Source organism: Somniosus microcephalus, chromosome 31 (assembly GCF_052327205.1).
Source record: "Somniosus microcephalus isolate GS21.2 chromosome 31, FLI_Smic_1.0, whole genome shotgun sequence".
Classification (NCBI taxonomy): Eukaryota; Metazoa; Chordata; class Chondrichthyes; order Squaliformes; family Somniosidae; genus Somniosus; species Somniosus microcephalus.
This window is the reverse complement of record NC_141017.1, coordinates 33,062,498-33,072,515: the sequence shown is the minus strand read 5'-3', so window position 1 is coordinate 33,072,515 and position 10,018 is coordinate 33,062,498. Positions and strand designations below refer to the sequence as shown.

The window sequence follows — 10,018 nt, the reverse complement described above, 5'->3', positions numbered from 1 at the left end:
AATATTATCGGTTTATATAAAAATCTAGCACAGATCTATTAATCTTTAACAATTGGAATATTTGTACTGCTGGTTGCTCTTAAAAAAAACAAATATTCACTGTCCGTACTTGTTTAATTAAGAGTTAATTTAAACCCATGGTTTGGCAGAAATCTGGGAAGAGCAGTCAGTTCCTGACATTTGATGGCTTTTTGCCTGGGATTTAGAGTTTGACCTTGGCAACCTAAGATAAGAAGCACAAACACGCCTTACAAAATACTGTTTTCCAAGTTTCGGGAGGAACACTTTTATGGCCGTTATACTGCACATTTTGTGTCAATACAATGCGATTTCACTGATGCAATAATCACAAGATTAACTGCAGTAAAACCAGTTCAAATTCACATTGTGCATCAGGTGTGAGGTGACCCCATGAAGGACAGTGCTTTGTACGTAATTTTGTGCAATGCCAACATTTTAAATTTAAGCATAAAAGAAGCACAGACCGGACTGCTCAAAACTTCTAATCGTGCCTCAGTGGGTTTATCAATGAATAGCTGAGCTAGATCGGAAAGGTCCCAGGTGCAAGCCTCAATCTGTGCTGAGTTAGTTGATATCAGCAGCGAGTTCAATTGGCCACTGCTGTCTCTACTGGGTTGAGGAGAGATGTACAAAAAAAATAAATCAGATTCTCACTTCCGAATGCTGGCCAGCGGATCCTTTGCTGAAGTACATACATAAATAAGAATTCCGCTCCCCTGTCATGCTCCAATCAAACAGCCTGCAGTTGCTCACTATCAGAACTTGCACGAGAATAATAGCCACCATTTTGCGATACAAAGGGATTAGTGCCTGCCATGAAACATGACTTCAGCAAGGATTTAATGCCCTTAAGAAAAGATAGATGATGAAAAAATTGGAAAGACAAAGGGTCCTCAATTTTCACAGGGCTTCTCCCGATCTCCTAATATTTCTCTGGGAGTTCCATCAATCCCAACCAACACCACAGCAGAAGATTAGGAGAACCCACATGGAAATTCAACGCGGGTATAGACAGAAATGGCTTTGGGGTTCCCAACTAGGTCATTTAGGCCATCCCTCTCAAATCGAGATCCATCCAATTACAGGAAACTTTATGCTATCCGGAGGTTGAATGTCCGGCAACTTCGATCTAACGGCAGAAATCAGCAGCCGTTTTGGTTAGGTTTTTTTTCTTCTCCGAACATTCTTTTCACAGGCAGGCTCTGGAAAGCGTCTTTGTAGCTTAGCAACAGCTTCAGAGATGCTTCCAAGCCAAGGGAGGAGTGCTGACAAGGTTGTTGTCAGATACGGAGATGAAAAGCTCCAATCTGATAACATTGATGCTGGTCTATCCGGAAGTTTTGAGGCAACGGCAGTAGCTCGGTCCCGTGGGTGCCGGATAGCACAAAGTTTCCTGTAGATGTAAACGGGCCAGCGGTGAGATGAAAATCAGCACCAGAGTCTGAAAAAAAATTTCCTCAGCAAATTCTTGAAATGCAGCCTTAGAATGGAATTTCTATTCTATTCTATTCTTTTCTTGTAAAGATTAGGCGAAGCAAGACCACGAGATTCCGTACATTACAGATTGTTTTTTTCTTCGAAGATCAATTTTTTTCTCAATAGTCAGGCAATCGAATGGTTAACAATTTTGACACTTAGGTATGTGACGTAATAAAACTCACTACGCACTTGGTTTGAGTATAAAGCAAGGCTTTAATCAACTTGTTTCAGAACATGGAGGTCTAGTTGCACTTCACTAGTTCCTTGTCTTTACAAAATGTCCCTGGAAAGCTGGGCCCACGCCCGAGTATTTATACTCCTTGGACGGCGCCACCAGCTGGCCGTCCAGTGTTATTTCATAGGTAGTTTCTCGATGATGAGATTTATGACAGTATGCAAGGTGGAAATGGTGCAGATTGAGGCTTCATAGCCTAAGATCTAAAAGATTGCAAAATACAATTCTATCAGGGTGGCTGAAATAGAGATAGAACCAATAATTTGATTAATTTGAAATCAAAGGGTTAGCAGGGCACTAAACCAGACACACCATCACCAGAAGCCATTAAAGGAGCAGAGCGTAATAGCATTGAAACATCATGGGGGGGGATTTTAACCCCAGAAAATGGGTGGGTTGGGAACAGCTGGGAAGTTAAAGTGTTAGAAAACTGAATCCCGACCACAACCCACCTCCAATGTATTAACGGAGGCGGGACAGGAGGGTGGGCAACCAACCTGCTCCCAGGAGACAGGTCGCCCATTTAAATATTATAATAATGAGGCTGGCGTGCCTCAGATTTAACCACCATTACAAATTTAACTGTGGCTGGTCAGGTTTCGCAGGCCTCAGGGAAACCCAGCAGCTAATGAAAGGTGAGGACTGCTGGATCCAGGAGGTATGTGCCTTTACACTTATCTCCTGGATCCAGTGTCCCTGCCTCACCCACCCCTCACGATCGGAGACCCCCACGAGGAGTCCGATCCCTCCAGCAGGCATCCGATTCTACCCCACTCCAAAAGGGCCTCCAATCGCCTTCCTGGACTCTCCCCCACCAGCGATGATCTTGAGGCTGGTCCCAATCATCTCTCCCTCCATCGCCACCCTCTTCCCCCGCCCCCCCACCCCCCATCCCCGCACCGATGCTCAAGTCTGGTCCCGATGTTCTCTCCATCCCCCCACATCCTCCTCCAGTCCCAGATGTTCTCTCCCTCCCCCGATCCTCCTCCGCCCCTGATGATCTCTCCCTCTCCCTGATACTTGAGTGCGGCCCCCGATGTTCTCTCCCTCCCCCCGATGTTCTCTCCCTCCCCCTCCCCCCGATGTTCTCTCCCTCCCCCCGATGTTCTCTCCCTCCCCCTCCCCCTGATGTTCTCTCCCTCCCCCCGATGTTCTCTCCCTCCCCCTCCCCCTGATGTTCTCTCCCTCGCCCCGATGTTCTCTCCCTCCCCCCGATGTTCTCTCCCTCCCCCTCCCCCTGATGTTCTCTCCCTCCCCCTGATGTTCTCTCCCTCGCCCCGATGTTCTCTCCCTCGCCCCGATGTTCTCTCCCTCCCCCCGATGTTCTCTCCCTCCCCCCGATGTTCTCTCCCTCCCCCTGATGTTCTCTCCCTCCCCCTGATGTTCTCTCCCTCCCCCCGATGTTCTCTCCCTCCCCCTCCCCCTGATGTTCTCTCCCTCGCCCCGATGTTCTCTCCCTCCCCCTGATGTTCTCTCCCTCGCCCCGATGTTCTCTCCCTCCCCCTGATGTTCTCTCCCTCCCCCTGATGTTCTCTCCCTCCCCCCGATGTTCTCTCCCTCGCCCCTGATGTTCTCTCCCTCCCCCTCCCCCCGATGTTCTCTCCCTCCCCCTCCCCCTGATGTTCTCTCCCTCGCCCCGATGTTCTCTCCCTCGCCCCGATGTTCTCTCCCTCCCCCCGATGTTCTCCCCCTCGCCCCGATGTTCTCTCCCTCCCCCCGATGTTCTCTCCCTCCCCCCGATGTTCTCTCCCTCGCCCCGATGTTCTCTCCCTCCCCCCGATGTTCTCTCCCTCCCCCCGATGTTCTCTCCCTCCCCCCGATGTTCTCTCCCTCCCCCCGATGTTCTCTCCCTCCCCCCGATGTTCTCTCCCTCCCCCTGATGTTCTCTCCCTCCCCCCGATGTTCTCTCCCTCCCCCTCCCCCTGATGTTCTCTCCCTCGCCCCGATGTTCTCTCCCTCCCCCTGATGTTCTCTCCCTCGCCCCGATGTTCTCTCCCTCCCCCCGATGTTCTCTCCCTCCCCCTGATGTTCTCTCCCTCCCCCCGATGTTCTCTCCCTCGCCCCTGATGTTCTCTCCCTCCCCCTCCCCCCGATGTTCTCTCCCTCCCCCTCCCCCCGATGTTCTCTCCCTCGCCCCTGATGTTCTCTCCCTCCCCCTCCCCCCGATGTTCTCTCCCTCCCCCCGATGTTCTCTCCCTCCCCCTGATGTTCTCTCCCTCGCCCCGATGTTCTCTCCCTCGCCCCGATGTTCTCTCCCTCCCCCCGATGTTCTCCCCCTCGCCCCGATGTTCTCTCCCTCCCCCCGATGTTCTCTCCCTCGCCCCGATGTTCTCTCCCTCGCCCCGATGTTCTCTCCCTCCCCCCGATGTTCTCCCCCTCCCCCCGATGTTCTCCCCCTCCCCCCGATGTTCTCTCCCTCGCCCCGATGTTCTCTCCCTCCCCCTGATGTTCTCTCCCTCCCCCCGATGTTCTCTCCCTCCCCCCGATGTTCTCTCCCTCCCCCCGATGTTCTCTCCCTCCCCCTGATGTTCTCCCCCTCCCCCCGATGTTCTCCCCCTCCCCCCGATGTTCTCTCCCTCGCCCCGATGTTCTCTCCCTCCCCCTGATGTTCTCTCCCTCCCCCCGATGTTCTCTCCCTCCCCCCGATGTTCTCTCCCTCCCCCCGATGTTCTCTCCCTCCCCCCGATGTTCTCTCCCTCCCCCTGATGTTCTCCCCCTCGCCCCGATGTTCTCTCCCTCCCCCTGATGTTCTCCCCCTCGCCCCGATGTTCTCTCCCTCCCCCTGATGTTCTCCCCCTCGCCCCGATGTTCTCTCCCTCCCCCTGATGTTCTCCCCCTCGCCCCGATGTTCTCTCCCTCCCCCTGATGTTCTCTCCCTCCCCCCGATGTTCTCTCCCTCCCCCCGATGTTCTCTCCCTCCCCCCGATGTTCTCTCCCTCCCCCTGATGTTCTCCCCCTCCCCCCGATGTTCTCCCCCTCCCCCCGATGTTCTCTCCCTCGCCCCGATGTTCTCTCCCTCCCCCTGATGTTCTCTCCCTCCCCCCGATGTTCTCTCCCTCCCCCCGATGTTCTCTCCCTCCCCCCGATGTTCTCTCCCTCCCCCCGATGTTCTCTCCCTCCCCCTGATGTTCTCCCCCTCGCCCCGATGTTCTCTCCCTCCCCCTGATGTTCTCCCCCTCGCCCCGATGTTCTCTCCCTCCCCCTGATGTTCTCTCCCTCGCCCCGATGTTCTCTCCCTCCCCCTGATGTTCTCCCCCTCGCCCCGATGTTCTCTCCCTCCCCCTGATGTTCTCTCCCTCCCCCCGATGTTCTCTCCCTCCCCCCGATGTTCTCTCCCTCCCCCCGATGTTCTCTCCCTCCCCCCGATGTTCTCTCCCTCCCCCTCGCCCCGATGTTCTCTCCCTCCCCCCGATGTTCTCTCCCTCCCCCCGATATTCTCTCCCTCCCCCCACAGATGCTTGACTCTGGGCCCGATGTTCTCTCCATCCCCCCCGATGCGCGGGTCCAGCCCCCTATGTCTTCTCCCACCCATCCAGCCCACCCCCTTGATGCTCGAGTCCGGCCCCCGACCACCCACCCACCCAGCCCCCAGCCGATCCCGCCCTCCTCTCCTGCTGTCTGGCTGCAGGTGGTAAACAGAAGTTTGAAATGAAGATCGAGCCTTGCCATTAAATTCGGCAGGACCTGCGGGAAATCCGTTTTCCCAACTGCTTCCTAGCCTGCCCCCACTCCCAACCCGCCTCACAATTAAAATTCCTGCCAATATTTTGTAAAAACAAATTATATTTTTGTAAAATTATTATATTTTATATACACACACATTTCAAAAGACTCTATTCTAATCATATTGTTAGTCCTTGTTCAGAAGACTGCACGTTCTCTTCATCTGGTTCTACACTACATACCTCTTCTTGAAAAGTGTCTAATTAAGTAATAGTAATTCCATTAACTGAAGTAGGCAGGGTTGAGTTGCGACTAAAACAAGATCTGTTGTTACCTGTAAAATGAAGGAGGTTCGATATAAAAGACATTTTTTCAGAAACAGAATGACAAATAGAATGAACTTTCAAACTAAAGTCTGCTTAGGAAATGTTCAGTATTACCAAATATCCTCATTCTTGTAAACAGCAATTAATTATTACAACATATGTAAACACTAAATGAGATTGTAGGCTTTAGCCTGTCTGATAAAAAATTTCATCAAAAAGAATCTAACAGGGCATATTTATCTAGTACTGAACTGGATAACATGACCCTGCAATCTATGATCAGGGACTTCCAACAAAAATTCTGTTGGGATATTACCCTTAAATGTTAAAGAGTCATCATTTTCAGGCACAATTTATGAAACATAGAAACATAGAAGATAGGAGCAGGAGTAGGCCATTCGGCCCCTCGAGCCTGCTCCGCCATTTAATGAGATCCTGGCTGATCATCCAAATTCAGTACCCTGTCCCTGCCTTCTCCCCATATCCCTTGATCCCTTTAGCCTTAAGAAATATATCCAACTCCTTCTTGAATATATTTAATGAATTGGCCTCCACCGCCTTCTGCGGTAGAGAATTCCACAGGTTCACCATTCTCTGGGTGAAGAAATTCCTCCTCATCTCAGTCCTAAATGGCTTACCCCTTATCCTTAGACTGTGACCCCTGGTTCTGGACTCCCCGACCATCGGGAACATCCTTCCTGCATCTAGTCTGTCCAGTCCTGTCAGAATTTTATAAGTGTCAATGAAATCCCCTCTCATTCTTCTAAACTCCAGCGAGTATAAGCCCAATCGACCCAATCTCTCCTCATACATCATTCCTGCCATCCCCGGTATCAGAATGAAGATTCTTTGCATAAAAGAAAGGGTAATGGGATCAATTGAAATATTAGATTTATACTTTGGCTAATACTGGGCTAGGTATAAAATACAGTCCGTGTCCGTCAACTCTTCCTACTACTAGTTATCCTCCTTCTGGGGAAACATGCCACCTTAGTGTAAGATTAATTAACGGACCCACCATTCCCTATTCAGTCATATGGGAAAAGCACAGAGCAGGAAGTGCAGGTGGTCAGTTTTGTGTAGGCACGTCAATAAATTAATACATTTTCAAAGTTTCTTTTCTATCTTGTTTCAATTTTTAAGATCTGTGTGTGTGTGTGTGTGTGTGTGTGTGTGTGGGTGGGGTGGTGAAGGCTGCAATGCAGGCAGCGGTGGCCAGTCTAGCAAGTCATAAGGAAAAGGAACCTGCTATATATACGTAGCTTCTACTTCCACATGCTACATGGTATTGTTGGATGTTCTTACCTTGTTAAGTTCCTTAAAGTATATAACTTTCTCCTGCATCTTTCCCCATCAGATACTGTGTGCAGCGTTGAGCCTGCTGGTCAACCTGGGCAGGCATGTGTTCCTGTGCGGAAGATCTCCTACAGCATCAGAGGAAATCTCCTTGCACACATAAATACAGCGAGCGGAATGATCTGGAATTCACCAGCAGTTCAGTGGTACTTCCTCCGACGTTGGTGCTTAGGTTTAGAGTTCGGGTTACATTTAGAATTGGCGTAACAGATTCTTGGTTAGGTTAGCATTAGATTTAGAGTTAGCATTAGCAGTAGGGCTAGCATTAGGTTTAAGGTTAGGGATGGGTGAATTTAATTCAGGCACAAACCTTATTTTACTGAAGCTGGAATTTTATTCCCTGGGTTGAGATTCCATACCTTCTTCTTCTTAGGCAGTCCCTCGGAACCGAGGATGACTTGCTTCCACATTAAAAATGAGTTCGCAGGTGACTGATGAGTCCAATGCGGGATCTACAGTCTCTGTCACAGGTGGGGCAGACGGTGGTTGAAGGGGCGGGTGGGTGGGGTGCTTGGGTTGACGTGCGCTCCTTGCGCTGCCTGCGCTTGGCTTCCGCTTGCTCCTGGCGAAGTGACTCGAGATGTTCGGTGCCTTCCCGGATGCTTCTCCTCCACTTTGTGCGGTCTAGGGCCAGGGATTCCCAGGAGTCGGTGGGGATGTTACACTTTTTCAAGGAGGCTTTGAGGGTGTCCTTGAAGCGTTTCTGTAGTGTATGTACCTTTAAGACAGAACTACTTTTACAGCTCCTGTATACTGCAGTACCGGCAGTGACCACACCTGTATATAAGCCTTGCGCATGCCTCTGTACCCCCAGTCTTGAGACTACCCTCCTCCAGTAAATACCTGCTTATTGTTAAGTTACAGCATCCGTGTGGTTATTGAAAAACCATCATACTCTCAGAATCACAGATCTAACAGTGGCGACGAGTGTCGATTCGAATCTACCTGCAACTCTGCATTTCCCTTCGAGGATTCGCTCCGGGAGGGCAGTGTAAGAAAGTCGAGGCCAGGAACACGGGCGTCGACCACGAGCAACCGCCCAGTCGTCCGGCAGAGAGTGAACATCGCAGGGGAGGCTGTGGAGAGCCGGGCTTGGTTCCCCAGCCACGACGATCAGCAAGAGACTGACGACAGGTCCAGCGCAGACCCTTCCCAGACAGCGGCGGCTGGAGCCGACCGACGGCGGAGAGAAAGCCGAGCAGCATCGACGGGGTAAGACAGAGGGTGAAGCGCACAGGGCGCAGCCGGGGGTTGAAAACCGAGCGCCGTCGAGAAAAAAAGAGAAACAAAATGGAGAGAGGGTAAAGTAACAGCCGGGTTCAGGACCGAGCGGCGGCGAGAGAAAAAAAAAGAACGCGCAGAGCACAGCCAGGGCTCAAGGGCTGAACAGTGTCCGCGGGGAGAAGAAGGGAGAGCACGGGAGACGCCATTGAGCTGTGGAGAAGAAGGAAGAGCGCGGGAGACGCCATTTTTAGAAGCCACAGCGGAGAAGGGCGAGCGCGGGAAGGAAGGAAAGCGCGGGAGACGCCATTTTGTGCCAGCGGAGAAGAAGGGGAAGCGCGGGAGACGCCATTTCTGACAGTTAAATCACACCCAGGGATGCCGAAGAGTGGCAGTATCTCTAAGTCGAAGATTGGGCAACATATGTGGAACATATTGAGGTGTACTTCAGGGTTAAATTCCATTTGCCACTTTTCCGCCCATCTGACCAACCCGTTTATATCGTCCTGTAGCCTGAGGCTTTCCTCCTCACAATTTACCACCCCACCAATTTTCGTGTCATCTGCGAACTTACTGATCATACCTTTTACATTCTCATCCAAATCATTTATGTAGATCACAAACAACAAGGGACCCAGCACCGATCCCTGAGGTACCCCACTGGACACAGGCTTCCAGTCACAAAAGCAACCTTCGACCATCACCCTCTGCCTCCTGCCACTCAGCCAGTTTAGGATCCAACGCGCCAAGGCACCCTGGATCCCATGGGCTCTTACCTTCTTGACCAGTCTCCTATGCGGGACTTTGTCAAAAGCTTTACTGAAGTCCATGTAAACCACATCCACAGCATTTTCCTCATCCACCCCCCTAGTCACCCCCTCGAAAAATTCAATCAGATTTGTCAGACATGATTTACCCTGGGAAGAAAACCAACAGTAAGAAATCTCCACAGGAGAAGTACAAAAAGGTACATCAGGTATAACAACAGAAAATGCTGGAAAAACTCAGCAGGTCAGGCAACATCCGTGGAGAGAAATTTGAGTTGACGTTTCGGGTCGAACCCTTCTTCAAAACCAGGTGATGGACAGTAGTTCAGACAAACAGAAAAGTGACACAGACTCCGGAAGCAAGGAGCTGGGTTGTCTGAAACTACATAAGGTAACCAAAATGGAGGATCACCAGACTATCTGGGTTACACTCAAGATAGACGGAGTCCAAGTGAAAATGGAATTGGACACAGGATCAGCCCTAACAGTCATAAACCAAAGGGACTACAAGCGGCTATTTTCACATATACCCTTGAAAGCTACAGATATTGTCTTGAAGACGTACACAGGGCAAAAAGTCTACCCCAAAGGAAAAATAAGGGTGAAAGTGATATATAAAGGCCAGGAAATACCTAAAATGGATATATATGTATTGCCAGATGGAGGATCACCACTGCTAGGACGTGAATGGATCCGGAAGATACAATTAGATTGGCATTCCATACAGGCACTGAAAGTTGAGGCCAAAAAGGATGACGACGTCACACCTGGACGACTGACAGAAATGCTAACTGACGCAAAAGAAGTGTTCCAGGAGGGACTCGGAACACTAAAAGGCATAACAGCAACAATTAAAATAGAGGAAAATGCAAGCCCAAAGTTTCTTAAGGCCAGACCAGTGCCTTATGCGATCAGACCAGCTGTCGAAGCAGAGCTGGAAGGGTTGGAAC

At 50.7% G+C, this 10,018-nt stretch overlaps 1 protein-coding gene across 1 annotated transcript in view; it reads left to right on the top strand.

Moving 5' to 3' along the window:
- Positions 1–7,127: 7,127 nt before the first annotated feature.
- LOC147097720 (retinol dehydrogenase 8-like) overlaps positions 7,128–10,018 on the top strand; it is a 49,477-nt gene continuing 46,586 nt past the window's right edge. The window contains exon 1 of the mRNA XM_085971756.1: positions 7,128–7,226. The gene's annotated coding sequence lies outside the window, so the exon portion shown is untranslated. The remainder of the gene's footprint in view (positions 7,227–10,018) is intronic.